The following is a 14,096-nucleotide window of genomic DNA, read 5'->3' as shown; positions in this document are numbered from 1 at the left end:
CTTTTTGAGTGGTGTGGGACTATAAGAAAAAAGTAGTAATGCCCTTCTTTTGTTTATTAACACCAGTTCTACAGAGGCTCAGGAATTTCTGGACGGGAAGGAAGACGCTAGTAAAGCAGTGGAAGAATCAAGTACACAGCGGTCACCAAAGCCAGCAAGCCCGGCAAATAGGGATCGCAGAAAAATATTAACGCCAACGAAAGGTAAGTTGACAATAAAGTTGAGAGTTACTTGTGAAAATACATTGTTCGTGGTTAGTCAACTGTAAACTTTATTGTCAATTTTCACTCGTGAATTTGTGCGGTCTGGAATCCTTATGCGATATAAGGCGAGATTGCTGTCATAATTTTGTTAGCCAACGGGACTTTGGGCGTGATGCCCAAAGAGTTTGCCAAGCAGAAAGGTCTCTGATGAGTCCCTTTTAGTGGTCGCGATGAAACGAGCTTCGTAAGACTAACCACGAACAATGTATTTTCGAAAGGTAAGTTGCCTTTTTTATTTTTGGTCAATCAATTTGTTTTTTTTTGTATTAGTTTGACACGCAAAGTACGTGGAACATACAAATAGGAAACAAAGTAAAAGAAAGAAGTGGCAAGCTATAAAAATCATGAGGCTTTTAAGATTAATATTTTATGAAAGTCAAATTGCTTTTGTTGCATCTTTTTCACTAGCGACGCAAGCATAAGAAGCTTATGCTAAGTGAAAACGAACGTTGACTATAACCAGAAACCCATAAGGGTTGAAACGTGTAACGGGCCCTTGTGTGCTGGGAAACAAGCTTCTGAATATTCGGAACAGCAAGAGCTAGGGGTTTCCAAATATGGTACTTAGCACTGAAGCATTCAACCAATCAGTTCGCACGGAATATTCGGAAGCTGTGAACGCGCGTTACACGTTTCAACCCTTATGGGTTTCTGCTATAACATCAAAGTCAACCTCCATTTTCTTCAGATTCTCAGACGCGGGGAATCTGGAACGAGTTCTTTAATTGGCCAGACGTAGAAAATTTCCTTGTGCTTTGTGGTGTGTTTCTTCTTTACACAACGCAAGCGAACGGTGAAATAAGCACTCTCATGCTTGTGCTTGTCCTTGCGTCTCTAGTGAAAACCAGGCTTAAATTACACCGTATGAAGTAATTAACGCGGAAAGGGGATGACTTGTTTCAACAGGAAAAAAAGCTCGGAAAAAACTCTTCACAGAAGGAAGAAATTCTTCCCTGGTAAGTTACAGGCTGCAGGAAGAACTGTTGATAATTTGTTAGTTTCTTTTTCACTTTAATTAATTGGATGGAACTAACTACCGGTAAGTACAAAATTGACACGAACAGACATTGTCATAAAAAGAGACAAATAAATTACAGATCAACCAAGGTTACAGCAGTTTTCAACTGAGTGTCGAAAGTAATTAGTAAATTACTTTGGTTTTGCATTACTTCACCCAGTGATTGGTTCAAAGTTCGCGCGCCACTTTTTTAACCAATCGTGGCTCGCGCGTGCACATTTTCCCGCGTTATGTGTCGGCTACTTGTAATTACTTCGAGTTTTGATTGGTTTACTCGATTGTCTCCGTCCTTTTTGATTGGCGAAAGTAATTACTTGGGTTTGGTTTTACGACACTCATTTGAAAACCGCTCTAATATCATTTTGACCTGAAATCAAATTTAACCTGTAACATATCCACGACAACAGAGAACGCACGGGTCACGAGAGATAAATTCGCAAAAGGTTGCGTTTTTTTGTCCTTGTTTTTGCTTTCGTTCTCTTAGTTTCAGTTTCACTCCGATTTTGTGAACTTTAAATTTTCGTTTTTTGATGGGCAGCATATTTGGAGGAGACAGTGGTGGCTTACCATTTACAAAAAAAAATATTCGGGAAATCCATTTAACTCAAGTCCGTTCGCCGCCTGGCGATTGCGATTTTACGCGCCGAAATTACAACGGACAGGGTTCGTAGGCGTCTTGAAAACCCTTGAAAACCCTTGAATTTTGAGAGTACATTTTCAAGGCCTTGAAAGTCCTTGAAAATCTCTGCTCTTCATTCCTGGTCCTTGAAAGTCCTTGGATTTTTGCTGACCCGCATAACTTCAGTAAAAATAATCAGCCACTCAAGTCATGTCATTACAAACGCGACGAGCTGTAGGGTCGAGAATGGTTACCAGTGTCTTTATAATTACTTTGAATTACGGAAAATGACCAAGAATTGTACTGTCAGACTTTACCATGGGTAAATTCTTCGACGTAAATAAAAAAGAGGTCCTTGGAATTTCAAAATTTGGCCCTTGAAAGTCCTTGAAAAGTCCTTGTATTTTTGGTCTGAAAAAGTGTACGAACCCTGAACGGAATTTCGCCGTGAACAGCGTGGAACTGGTGAGACCTTTGAAAACTTGAACACACATTTCCATCGGAAAGTTTCCAACGGGAAAACAGGACTACCTTTTTTTTAAAGATAGATTGGTCTGTAAAAACGCCGTGACATAGGATTAATTTGGGAGTTGTTCGCTTCTGGTCATGTGTTGCGCATTCTCCACGTTCCAGTCCTGCTCTGACCACTGGCCTGATTTTCTAGAATGCTACTCCACCTCGCTTTGCAAACAGCCATCTAATGACGCTTTTTAAGTTGACCTTCTATAGGCTGACAGTTATTTTATAATTGTTTCTTTCCGTACACACCTTCACAAAGCTTTAACCCTTTGTCGTCCAAGGTCAAAGGGCCTTGGCTTTTTGGATGAACTGTGCTTCACGTCCACAAAAACACTCACGCCCAAAGCATAACTTGATTTTAATTTTTTCTTTTACATGGTTGTGTTTTCGTTTTTCTCAGAGTGACGTATCGGCAGCTTCTTTAATTGTTACGACAAATAATGAGCCGTCACGAACAGAAGTGCAAATATCGAAGGAACAAACTGACGCACTCGGGAGCTCGATTGTTACACGAAGTAGGAGACGGAAAGCTCCGGAAGTCGTAAACAGCAACAACACTGTCGAACCTGTTTCAGAGTGTCTCGACACGGTCAAACCTGATATCCTTCATCACCACAAAGAGATGGAGTCGCACATCACCCTTCTAGACCAACACAGCAAGGAGCAAAGAGAAAACTTACAACAACATCAGAGATTGCTAGAAATCGAAAGAGGAAAGTTACGAGAAGTTGAAGAGGAGAAAGAACGCAATCTTGGGCGAATGAGAGATTTGGAGATCAGCTATTCATTCGACAAAGAACGTCTTGTGGAGAGAATACGAGTTTTGGAGAGCATTTTAAGCGAAAAAGGTCAGGTTTTGACGCAACAAACTATCAGCTTGTCGTTGGCAAATGACGAGTTGGAGAAAGAAAGGGCTTCTCTGAGGCGGCTACAGAACGAGATGGAACGGGAGCGAGAGGCAAATTCGCTTTTACTTGAGGAGCAGAGTAATTTAAAAAGAATGCAGAGTGAACTGGAAGACGAGAGAACAATACGCAACATGAGAGAACAACAGCTGAGAGAAAAGGAAGAACATTTTCATGAATTACAGGAGAATATAGGCCAAGAAAAACAAGCAAGGTTAAGTCTGGAGGAAGAATTACGTTACGCTAGGAGCACTTGCGCGGAATTGGAAAGAAGCTTAGAAAATGAACGAGTGTTGAGCCAGTCGAACCAGCGAGCCGTGCGAACGAAGGAGGACACTATTAGAGAGCAAATACGTCTGTTAGAGCAAGAACGCGAGCTGAAAACGGGCTTAGAAGAGAGAATTCGAGGACTCCACAACGAATGCAGGAAAGCGAGCGAACAGTGGCCGATGGCGAACAGCGCCTGCGAGAATTGCAGTCATCAGTCTCGATAGCGCAAGAGGCTTTGGCCGAATATAGGCGGCTTGAACCCCGTGACTGGATCATCCGAAGGGAGGAAGTGGTAATCAGTGAAAAATGTTTGGGGACAGGGGCCTGGGGCAAGGTGTACGAAGGGACGTTTCGCGATTGTCAGGTTGCGGTAAAGCAGATTCACGATCTGATTCTCTCGCCGCACAATCGCAGATTATTTGAACGAGAAATGAGCATCGCCTCACGCTGCCGGCATCCGCACCTTCTGCAGTTCATGGGCGCTACGAACGACGATGGAAGCCCATTGTTTGTTACAGAGCTACTCGACACCGACTTGCGGAACGTTTTGACCATGCGTGCTTTACATCACGAGGAAATAGTGTGTGTAGCCTTGGACGTCGCCAAGGCACTGAACTATCTGCATCTCAATAAACCTTTTCCCATAATACACCGCGACATCAGCAGCTCCAACGTGTTGCTATGGAGACGGGAAGACTCCTGGAGAGCAAAGCTGTCGGATTATGGTGCTGCAAATTTTATGCGCCAGTACATGACGTCAAATCCTGGAGCCAGAATTTACGCAGCCCCCGAGGCGCTTACTTCTCAACAGTCCCCAAAGGTGAGTGTTCCATGACGCGCTGGTTTCCGTGTTCATTCGGTGACGAGAGCTGGATGAAGTAAAATGAAGAAATGACGATAATCGCTCTATTTTTTTTTCCTTTTGGGGGAGGCTGTAAGACAAATAAAATCATAAAATCAAAGCGGATCAATTTAAATGTTGGTTTTTGAGGAGAGGGAGAAACCGGAGTACTCGGAGAAAAACCTTCTCAAAGCATAGGTGAGAACCAACAAAAAATCACATATGGAATCGAACCCAGGCCACATGGATGAACATGGTTGGCGCGGGCCTTGAAAAGTCCTTGAAAAATGCTTGAAAATGGACAGAAAAGTGGAAATCTCTGAAAAGTCCTTTAATTATTCAAAGTGGTCTTTGAAAATTTGTGAAAGACCCTTCAATAATGTAATCTTCATCGTCAAAGCATTGTTTTGGTTGTACGAAAGTTCGAGACCCCAGCAATATATAGCCAGCTTTCTGTATGATTCATTTGAGCCTGTTAGTTGTGGAGCATTCGTTTGCATTCGTGTTTCTAGGATAGGTCATTGTCCCTTATTTGATGTACCCTATGAACCATGCCTTCTTGAAGGTTAGATAGTGCATTACCATAACGCCCCTCTAATGCTTTCGAAAGCTTTGTCAAACGCGTGAATCAGAATCTCATTCAAAAGGCGTAATGCAAAATGGCAGACGTGAAGGGAAGGCTACATTATCATCTTGGTTTGGTTCAGGTGCTGTTTCTTTGACCTTTTCCCGTGCAGAAGAATTGTGATTGATTATTTTTATTTCGAGTCATTGTCTCTTGATTTGTAGAGAAACAAGTCCTTGCATAAATGGATCTGGTCCTTGAAAAGTCCTGGAAAAGTCCTTGATTTTCTTCCAGACATTCCAACCCTCCCGATTTGATGTGTTGCCTCCCGCTCTTAATCAGATTATCCCGATTTATCATGAAATTCTGAAAACAAGGGAAAAAATTGCTTATTTTAAGTAATTTTTTTGCAGTCTGAGTGTAAAAGGTTACGTATTACACTTTCTTATTCTGTAATGTCTTGCACACTCATAAGGCCAGCAGTCTTGCTCCATTTAGCAGCTCCAAAAATGGTAGACAAGTATTTCTACCTTACAGCATACCACAAAAATGATGTCAAAATGCAGGAAATGCCACTTGACAGAAACAAAATTTTCTTGGGGGGGGGGGGGGGATACCCTCTGACCCCCCTACAGGTGTGAGCGGCTAAGGCGCTAAGAAATACTTCCTCTTGGAATGTCTGTTCTTCCCCAATATTTTGTATGAACCATGGTGAAAAGCGCATGCTCCGTCTACAGAAGTTAAGTGTTTCTTTCACCGGAGCACTGATTGTGGCCACTAAAAATTAAATGAAAGCACGGTGGTTCAGAAAATAATGGTAACAAAAATGCAACAAGACAAGACAACTTTATTACATTTTTGCACATAATACAGTAATAACAGACCTGGCACCGCAGGTAGCGAAAGCTAATCGAGGCGGGCCAGGCGGGCAACTAAAGCAATGGACCTATCTTGCTGCCTTTTTAATACACAATAGAGCTGCGTTCCCTATCTATCAAAATGAATAAGAGGTTGTAAAAGAAAACAAGAGAACCTAAAAACTCACAGTCCTATACGACGGGATTCGAGCTTCCGCCGAAGAAGTTAAAGTGAAAATCGAACATGTGTTGCCGTCGTGGATACGATCATAAAGTGGGCAGTCTTGAATCATCTGACAATAGCCACCTTAACTCTTTCGATTCATCTTATCCCCAGGGGAGCAGTGTTAGTGCAGGGGTGAAAGCTATCACCTCCCACTGGTGTGGCCCGTGATTTATTCTCCTTCTCGGGGTCTTGTTTGGGTTGAGTTTGTTGGTTTTGTACTCCGCTCCATAAGGTTTTACTCCGGATGCTCCGGTTTTCTCCTGTCATCAAAGCCAACATTCCGGGAGTGGTACTCAACCTCTAGTAATACGAAACTGCTTATGTCAGAACTGGAGATTATGTTCGGAATTATTCGCTGTCACAACTACTGTTTGGCCCTCAACCATCTTATTATTTTAGGTAAATATTTCTTGTATGTTAACGCTTTAAATACCATAAAGTACAATTTCGATGATTTTGCCTCACGAAAAAATTAATATAGAAAAATATATTGCAGCCAGTTGTAATAAGGAGAAAGAATTTAGGAACAAATGGAAATTTTTTCTGTCCTTATAAAATTACATTGTGTCCTTCTACTTCTCAGCTTCTGTATTTTGATTTTCTTGCTATCTATTTATTTAACAACCTATTAAATCCTAGAAGGCCAATACCCTACATAGTGAAAGTAACAAACAAAATTCTTATTAGAGACTCGAACAATTAAAATGTAAACAATTACGTTGTAAACAGATCAACTATAATTCCATTTGACTAGTGTTATGGTATTGTAATATGTATCGTATGTAGTGCAAGTTAATGTAGTGCAAGTATTGTGTAAGAAGTAAGTACAAGTGTAAATCATGTAACATGTATCGTAAGTAGTACAAAAATAAAAAAAAAAAAAAAGCCAACATTGAATTTGATGTAATGTGGTGTAAATTGAATGGTGCTCGGTGTGAGACTTATATATTGTTGTTAGTGATCATAGAGCGCGGAGTTACCAGCGTGAAAGTCTGGCCAATTGGAGCATTGCTCTGTTGTGTGTCCCACAACTCCAGGCCCCGGTTGTTCAAAAGGTGGGTAGCGCTATCCACCGGTAGAGCGGTTTTCAAATGACTGTTGTAAAACCAAAACCAAAGTAATTACTTTGGCCAGTCAAAAAGGACGGAGACAATCCAGTAAACCAATCAAAACTCGAAGTAATCTCACGTAGCCGACACAAAGCGCGGGAAAATGTTCACGCGCGAGCCACGATTAGTTTTGGTTTCACTTCTGATTGGTTGAAAAATTGGCACGAGAACTTTGAACCAATCACTGAGTGAAGTAATCATAAACCAAAGTAATTCACTAATTACTTTCGACACTCAATTGAAAACCGCTCTAAATCACTATCCACTACATAACTCAATTGGTTTTGATAGTGTTCATCCACTGGATAGTGACTTATCCGTTGGATAGCGCTATCCACCTTTTGAACAACTGGAGAGAGGTGTAACAATGCGTAAACAATATAACAACTATAAACTGTAACAAACTATATTCTTGTTAAAAGTATGATTCTCATTTTTTGTTTCTTTCTGACAGGTGGATGTTTACAGTTTTGGTTTGTTATTGTGCGAGATGTGCATCAGAGAACTTCCAGTCCCGCAGCAGCTCCAAGAGCAGATAAGACTGGTAACGAACGGTGTGCTGAGAGAGCTGATAATGCGATGCGTGATGACAGCTCCTGATGCACGTCCAACCATGTGTGACGTCATTACTGTGTTGACGCAACAAGCCGGGGCTTTACGCGCGCAGGGACTAGTGACGCTTAATGGACGAACAGCTACGTTGTAGTTGTGGAGTCGAAATGGTACTTCTATGCATATGCTTCAGGCAGTTAAATAGACATCAGTCGGCCTCGAAATTTCAACACCAAAAACGCCATTCTCGTGAAGTCAGATTTCTGGCAGCCTTTTAAAGGGAACCTCCGCTCTTGCTACAGAAGAACTTTAAACCGAAGAAAACAATGTTTCGAAACAAATTTGTTCGAAGTTTGTAAAAAAAGTGTTTATATCAGAACAACTGAATTTTAAAATCGTTTTTTTTTTGGCTTTCAAATTTCACGGGCGCAGCCACCTTGAATAATTGTGACGTGTTACGGTTGCCCTATTGTTCTGACACAAAGGGCTTAACACGTCACAATTATTCAAGATGGCGGCGCCCGCGAAATTTGAAAACAAAAGCAAGCGATATTAAAACTTATTAAAGCTCAAAATTTTGCCAGTCAGGTGTTAAGCAAACACACTTTCAAAATCTGAAGGAAAAATGGAAGCGGTTTTTTGATCACAGGGGCACTTTAAATGGTGTTTGTATTGACTTGTGTGCCCTCAAGGCATCATGGCCTGATATTCTGCTCGCTCCTTGGGAAATATGTTGTGTTGTGTTCTTTGAAATTACACAGTTTAAATCGTATATTGTGAATTCAGTTGAAATGTCTTTTTAATTTCCGTCTTATTATGGCCTATGGGATACTCAGTCCCCGGTCATTTTGTGAATTCAATCGGGGTTCTTCAACGGTTGGTGGTTATCCTGGTCTCCAAACTGAATTTTATCGTAATTTTTTTAAATTTCCTTTCTTGCGTCTTACAAAAGATTATAAATAAAAATGGAAACGAGGAAGGGGTCTTACATAGGTTGTTTTTGGGAAGAGGTTTGTTTCGGAAGGCTCCGCGTAGACTGTCTAGACTGGCCTCTGTTCACAAGCTTGGAATTCAAGAGTGTTTTATGCTTTTTCTTCGTTCGAACTTTTCCTTCCTCACTGGATAGATCTTGACAACACAACATGGTCCTTCAGGAATGTCGCGCAATTATAAAAATATGAACCCGCTAATGTGTCCTAAATGGTAAGTCTTGTGACTTAGCGCTCTACATCACCGTTGAAATCGTTCTACAACATTGATTTTCATTCACACAAAATCTCGATTCATTTGTTTTAATAGTTGTATCATTAAAGTGAATGTTCTCTCAGTAAAACCAAAATTAACATTATCTACATGACGGGAACTTTCAAGAAGGAAATACGCATATGCATTGATATTCATGAGTATTACCAAACTGACAAACAATAGCTTCTTTAGACAATCGCTGGCATGAAATGTGTTTTCGTTCTCGCCCCCATGAAAATTTAACTTAACAATAAAAGTGGGCGTTGGGCAAACAATAGGGAGTTTAAGATCTACCACGCGACGGCAACGAAAACGTCACAAATTTTGCCTATTTAATGAGCAAAAACAATAGCTTTGCGCGCTCTGCACGTGCATTTTTCATTTTTGTACGTTTTCGGCAAATCTGCGACGTGAAATAACCAATTCTCAAGTTTTTCGGAGAACGTGAACAAAAGGCAGCGAATTTGAATTTTCTGTCGTAGCTTCAACACCGCACCTCCTAATTCAGTTCCTGGAAAGTTGCGCTAGTTTTTAGAAGTGACATAATGACGAAAAAGATTAATAAACCTGAACGTGCGTTACCGTCGCATCGTAGATCTTAAACTCCGTGATGTTCAGCGTTATTGCAAGCGGGAGGTTGCTAAGCACGAAAAGGGCGGAAGAGTCGCACGAGGCGATAGCAGAGCGGACTCCAGCTTCTTGAGTGCTTGGCAAACCATAACTCGATATTATTTTCCACGAAATCTTGTAGACAAGATTCGTAGAGATCCGGCAGTGTGGAACGGATTGGTTTTACACGTGCCGAATCTAATGCAAATGAGCGAAAACAATAGATTTTTCTCATTTGCATTAGATTCGGCACATTTTCAATTATTGTTTTGGCTCATTTGCATTAGATAAGGCACATGTGAAATGCGACGTTTAAAACGGGCCTAATGCCTGGTGTTGTTATGGGAGCTGGCTGGTCGTGGGCGCTTAAAAGGTTCCGGAGCATTTTCGATTTCAGAACTCTTTTCTGTATCAGTGAGTTGACGTTAATCTGTCCTTGCTGGTCTGAAAAAAATCACTTTATGAGATGTACTGATGGTGAGGTTGTTGTTGGACCGTACTCTGTTGTGGAGCTTAGACAATTGTCTAATTGCTGAGGCCTTTCCTATTCTAGCATTGATCTCTGGTTCTAGAGAAAGATTAGCGCTGATCATTGACCCAAGGTACTGGAAAATCTGAACTGAGTTGAGCTCATAGTTTCCAAGATAGATGCATGGTGGGTGATCAGTGCCTTGACCCATCACCTCAGTCTTCTAAATGCTGATGGTAAGACCGAACTCATTGCAAGCTTTAGAGAAAGGTTGATCAGTCTCTGCAGGGCGTCGCCTGAGTGGATGGCTAGAGCAATGTCGTCTGCAAAAAGAACCTCCCTGATGATGACATGTCTGACCTTGGTCTTAGAGCGAAGTCTTGCTAGGTTGAACAGTTTGCTGTCAGATCGTGTATGAAGGTATACACCATCTTTGTTGTTTCTGAAGACGTGTGCTAGAAGCACTGAGAAGAATATCCCGAACAGTGTTGGTGTGAGAACGCATCCCTGCTTGACTCCACTATGGATAGGAAATGGTGTTGACATTTGCCCGTTGTAGCAGGTAGTGCTGTACATATCCGTGGGGAAGGACTCTATGATGGAAAGCAGCTTAGGGGGGCATCCGATCTTCTTCAGGGTGAGGAAAAGCCTGCTTCTGCTAACAAGGTCGAAGGCCTTAGTTAGATCAATGAAGGCGAGAAAAAGTGGTTTGTTCTGCTCCCGACATTTTTCCTGCAGTTGCCTGATGGAGAAGATCATATCGATAGTGGACCTGCCGACCCTAAAAGCACACTGAGCTTCAGAGTAGACGCGAGTTGCTAGTATATACAGTCGCTTCAGGACTACTCTAGCCAGGATCTTGCCCACTATGCTCATCAGGGAGATGCCCCTGTAGCAGTTACAGTCACTGCGGTCACCTTTGTTCTTATAGAGGGTTATGATCTTGGCGCCACCCAGTCCTGCGGAACTGAGCCCTCCCTCCAGACCTGTATGAGTAGGTCGTGCAGGTCAGGGATAAGTGCGTCTTTTCCAGACTTAATCATTTCGGGGGGAATGCCGTCGTCGCCCGGGGCCTTGCCGCTCGATAGGGCGTCGATAGCCCTGCTGAGTTCTCGTGTTGAAGGCTTCTCGTCCAGTTCCACAAAAGTGGGCAGCAGGCTGAAACTGCCAAGGGCAGCATCAGTAACTATGTTTTGAGTAGAGTACAGTTCTAAATAGTGCTCCACCCAACGATCCATCTGCTTCTTCTGGTCGGTGATGAATTCGCCAGATTTGGATTTCAAATGGGACACTACAAGAATCAATTTCAAATCCCTTTATGACGGCTTAGACACAATTTACATGCCAATCAAAAAATGTGCCTCGTTGCTTATTTTAGAAGTCTCGATCTGCAAATGTTGTTACAAGTCCCTGAAAATATCAAAAAGGAAATTAGAAAGGTGGTAGCTGATTTTGGAGAACTGCTTTGCCTTTTTACGAGGAAGAGGACCGCGATATCATTGATAAATGCTTGAGACATTTTGGATGTTATGACTCCAAACAGATTGAAGAGAGAGATGAAGGAGGAAGCGACAAGAGATCGAAGATTCTGATCCCGAATCGAAGGCAGAGGGGGTGAGATTGGTTAAAATGCTATACAGGATAAGGAGGAGGATGAGAGGAGGAAAGAGAGGAAGAGACGAAGAAATTGGAAATTTTGCATTTTGAAGAAGAAGAGAGGGAGGAACTGAGAAAGACGAAAGACGAAATTAAACAACTTGTTCCTTACGTTGGCTTCTTAGATAGAAATAATAGTTTAATCACTTAAATGTTCAACCTCGGTTAATGCATTTCTGTGCAAAAACGTTATGCTAGCTCCCACTTAGAGCACTAGTAACATAGTACACCATATATAATAACACGCACTAAACTAAATCAACACTCACACGCAATAGACCATTTTGCAGATTCAGCGGCCATTTTGATTTCCATTGTTTCGAAAGACATTATGGGATGCTCAGGGGGCAGATTAATATGTATTATTATCAATATACGCGGCCAAATAGAAAATCGGCCTCTTCAAAACACACGCTCAGCGGGCCGCAAAAGACTGACAGCGGGCTGCTAATGCATTATCAGCCCTACAGCTGATTGGTTCTTGCTTCATCATCCGATGGATTTTAACCAATTAGAGTAAGCCTAGTGTTGACGCGGGAAAACCATTCATTTGCGAAACTCCGGTTTTGAACTGCAGTTTTTTCAGTCGTCGAATCGTCGCCGAGCGAAAACTGAAGTGATGAAAGAAATTAGCAGTCAAAACTCAGATATTAAAACTCAGATATTGTATTATTAAAACTCGCATTCTTGATATCATTTGGCCTTGTTTATTAATAATAATAATAATAATAATAATAATAATAATAGCTTTATTTAAACTGCTAAAAATGTATCAGTTTGTTAAAAACAAACTGGTATTAACACATGAGCAGATAAATATAGTATTTCTGAAACTACATAAAAAATGATGATAAAGGGTGAAATACAATCATATCACTTACAATCAAAATCAACTATTTAAATACTATCTTGACAGATAAAAAAGAATAGAATAGCAATAAGAAATACAATATTTAATTTACCGTGCCCCTATGACTCAATTTGTCCGATTTTAGCAAAAAACTATATAAGGCTGCTTTGAATGATGAAAAGGTTGTAATTGATCTTATCGATTTTGGTAAATCGTTCCAGTCCTTTGCTGCAGCATATTGAAAAGTTTTTTGTCCAACTGTTGTATTTGCTTTTGGTAAATGTAGCGTAGTGTTGTCTCTGAGATCTCTCCCGTACAGACTTGATCGCCGAGGTAAATAGCCTTTTAGTTGGTTTGAACAGTTATAGTCGTTGATGATTTTATAGACCAACTGAAATTTCAGAAAACGCCTTCGATTTTTTAATGTTAAGAGTCCCAATTTAGATCTCATACTCTGAGTGCAGGAAGTCCTGGTAGCTTTGAGTATGGTGCGCATAATCTGATTGTTGGAGCCTTTCTAAGCTGTCTATCATTGAATTTGAACATTCCATCCAAACAGAACATCCGCAATCAAAGATTGGTAGCATCGTTTGTTTATAGATCTTCATTAGAACGCTTATAGTCAGGAAACTAGAAAGTCTGTTTATAACACGGATTTTTGGATACTTTCTTTTTCGCATATATGAAAGATGCTCTTTCCAAGCCAAGGTACTATCAACGTAGACACCAAGATATTTATAGTTTGTAACTTCCTTGAGACGATGATCGTGAATAAAGACATTTAAATCATTAGAGTTTTTGAGACTTCTTTGAGTTCCAATCTTCATGACTTCTGATTTTCCTGGGTGTACAACCATCTGATTACTTAATAATGATAATGACATGACTTTTTTCGGGAATATTGTTTATTTGCGCTCTTGTAGTGTCATTTGCGGCCCTCCCGCTTCACTATGAAAGCATGGGCATGCGCATTGTTAGCGGATCCATAATATAATGGGATCCGCTAACAATGCGCAAAGGCCTACGGGATTTGCTCATAAATTCATGCAGAGGAAAAATTAATTCATGGTCAGAAAAAAATAACGAAACACAGAAAAAATAATTCAAACAACATATAAATAATCATAGGATACATAAAATTAATTCGTACACGTATAAATAATTCTAGTAGTAGATATAATTATTGATGACATACCATAAAAATAATTGCAAACACATTTTTATTACTGGGTTGCCTATGGCAATCCAGTCGGAAAATGGGTAGATTATTATTATTTTTTTTATTTTCCGTGTCGGTAAAAGTCTTGCCTGTCTCTCCCCTGCTAAGTGGTGTCTTTATGCATAGAGCCTTCTGCGCGTATTGTCTTAGGATCGAGAGGGTAGTGGGAAATGCGTAGATTTCTCTGGTGGACACAGTAGAATGATCAACGTAACCGGCAATGGCGTCGAAAGTCATGTAACGCGAATGGCGTTTTAGTGGATTTTTAAGCAAAATATACCCTTATGGAGCTTAATAATGGAAA

General features: G+C 40.9%; 1 pseudogene; it reads left to right on the top strand.

The window, feature by feature from the left end:
• LOC138054224 (dual specificity protein kinase shkE-like) overlaps positions 1-8,101 on the top strand; it is a 12,840-nt pseudogene extending 4,739 nt beyond the window's left edge.
• Positions 8,102-14,096: the final 5,995 nt, after the last annotated feature.

The sequence above is a fragment of the Montipora capricornis genome, chromosome 6, assembly GCF_036669925.1.
Source record: "Montipora capricornis isolate CH-2021 chromosome 6, ASM3666992v2, whole genome shotgun sequence".
Lineage (NCBI taxonomy): Eukaryota > Metazoa > Cnidaria > Anthozoa > Scleractinia > Acroporidae > Montipora > Montipora capricornis.
Note: the sequence above shows the minus strand (reverse complement) of the source record. Positions and strands in the feature narration are given on the sequence as shown.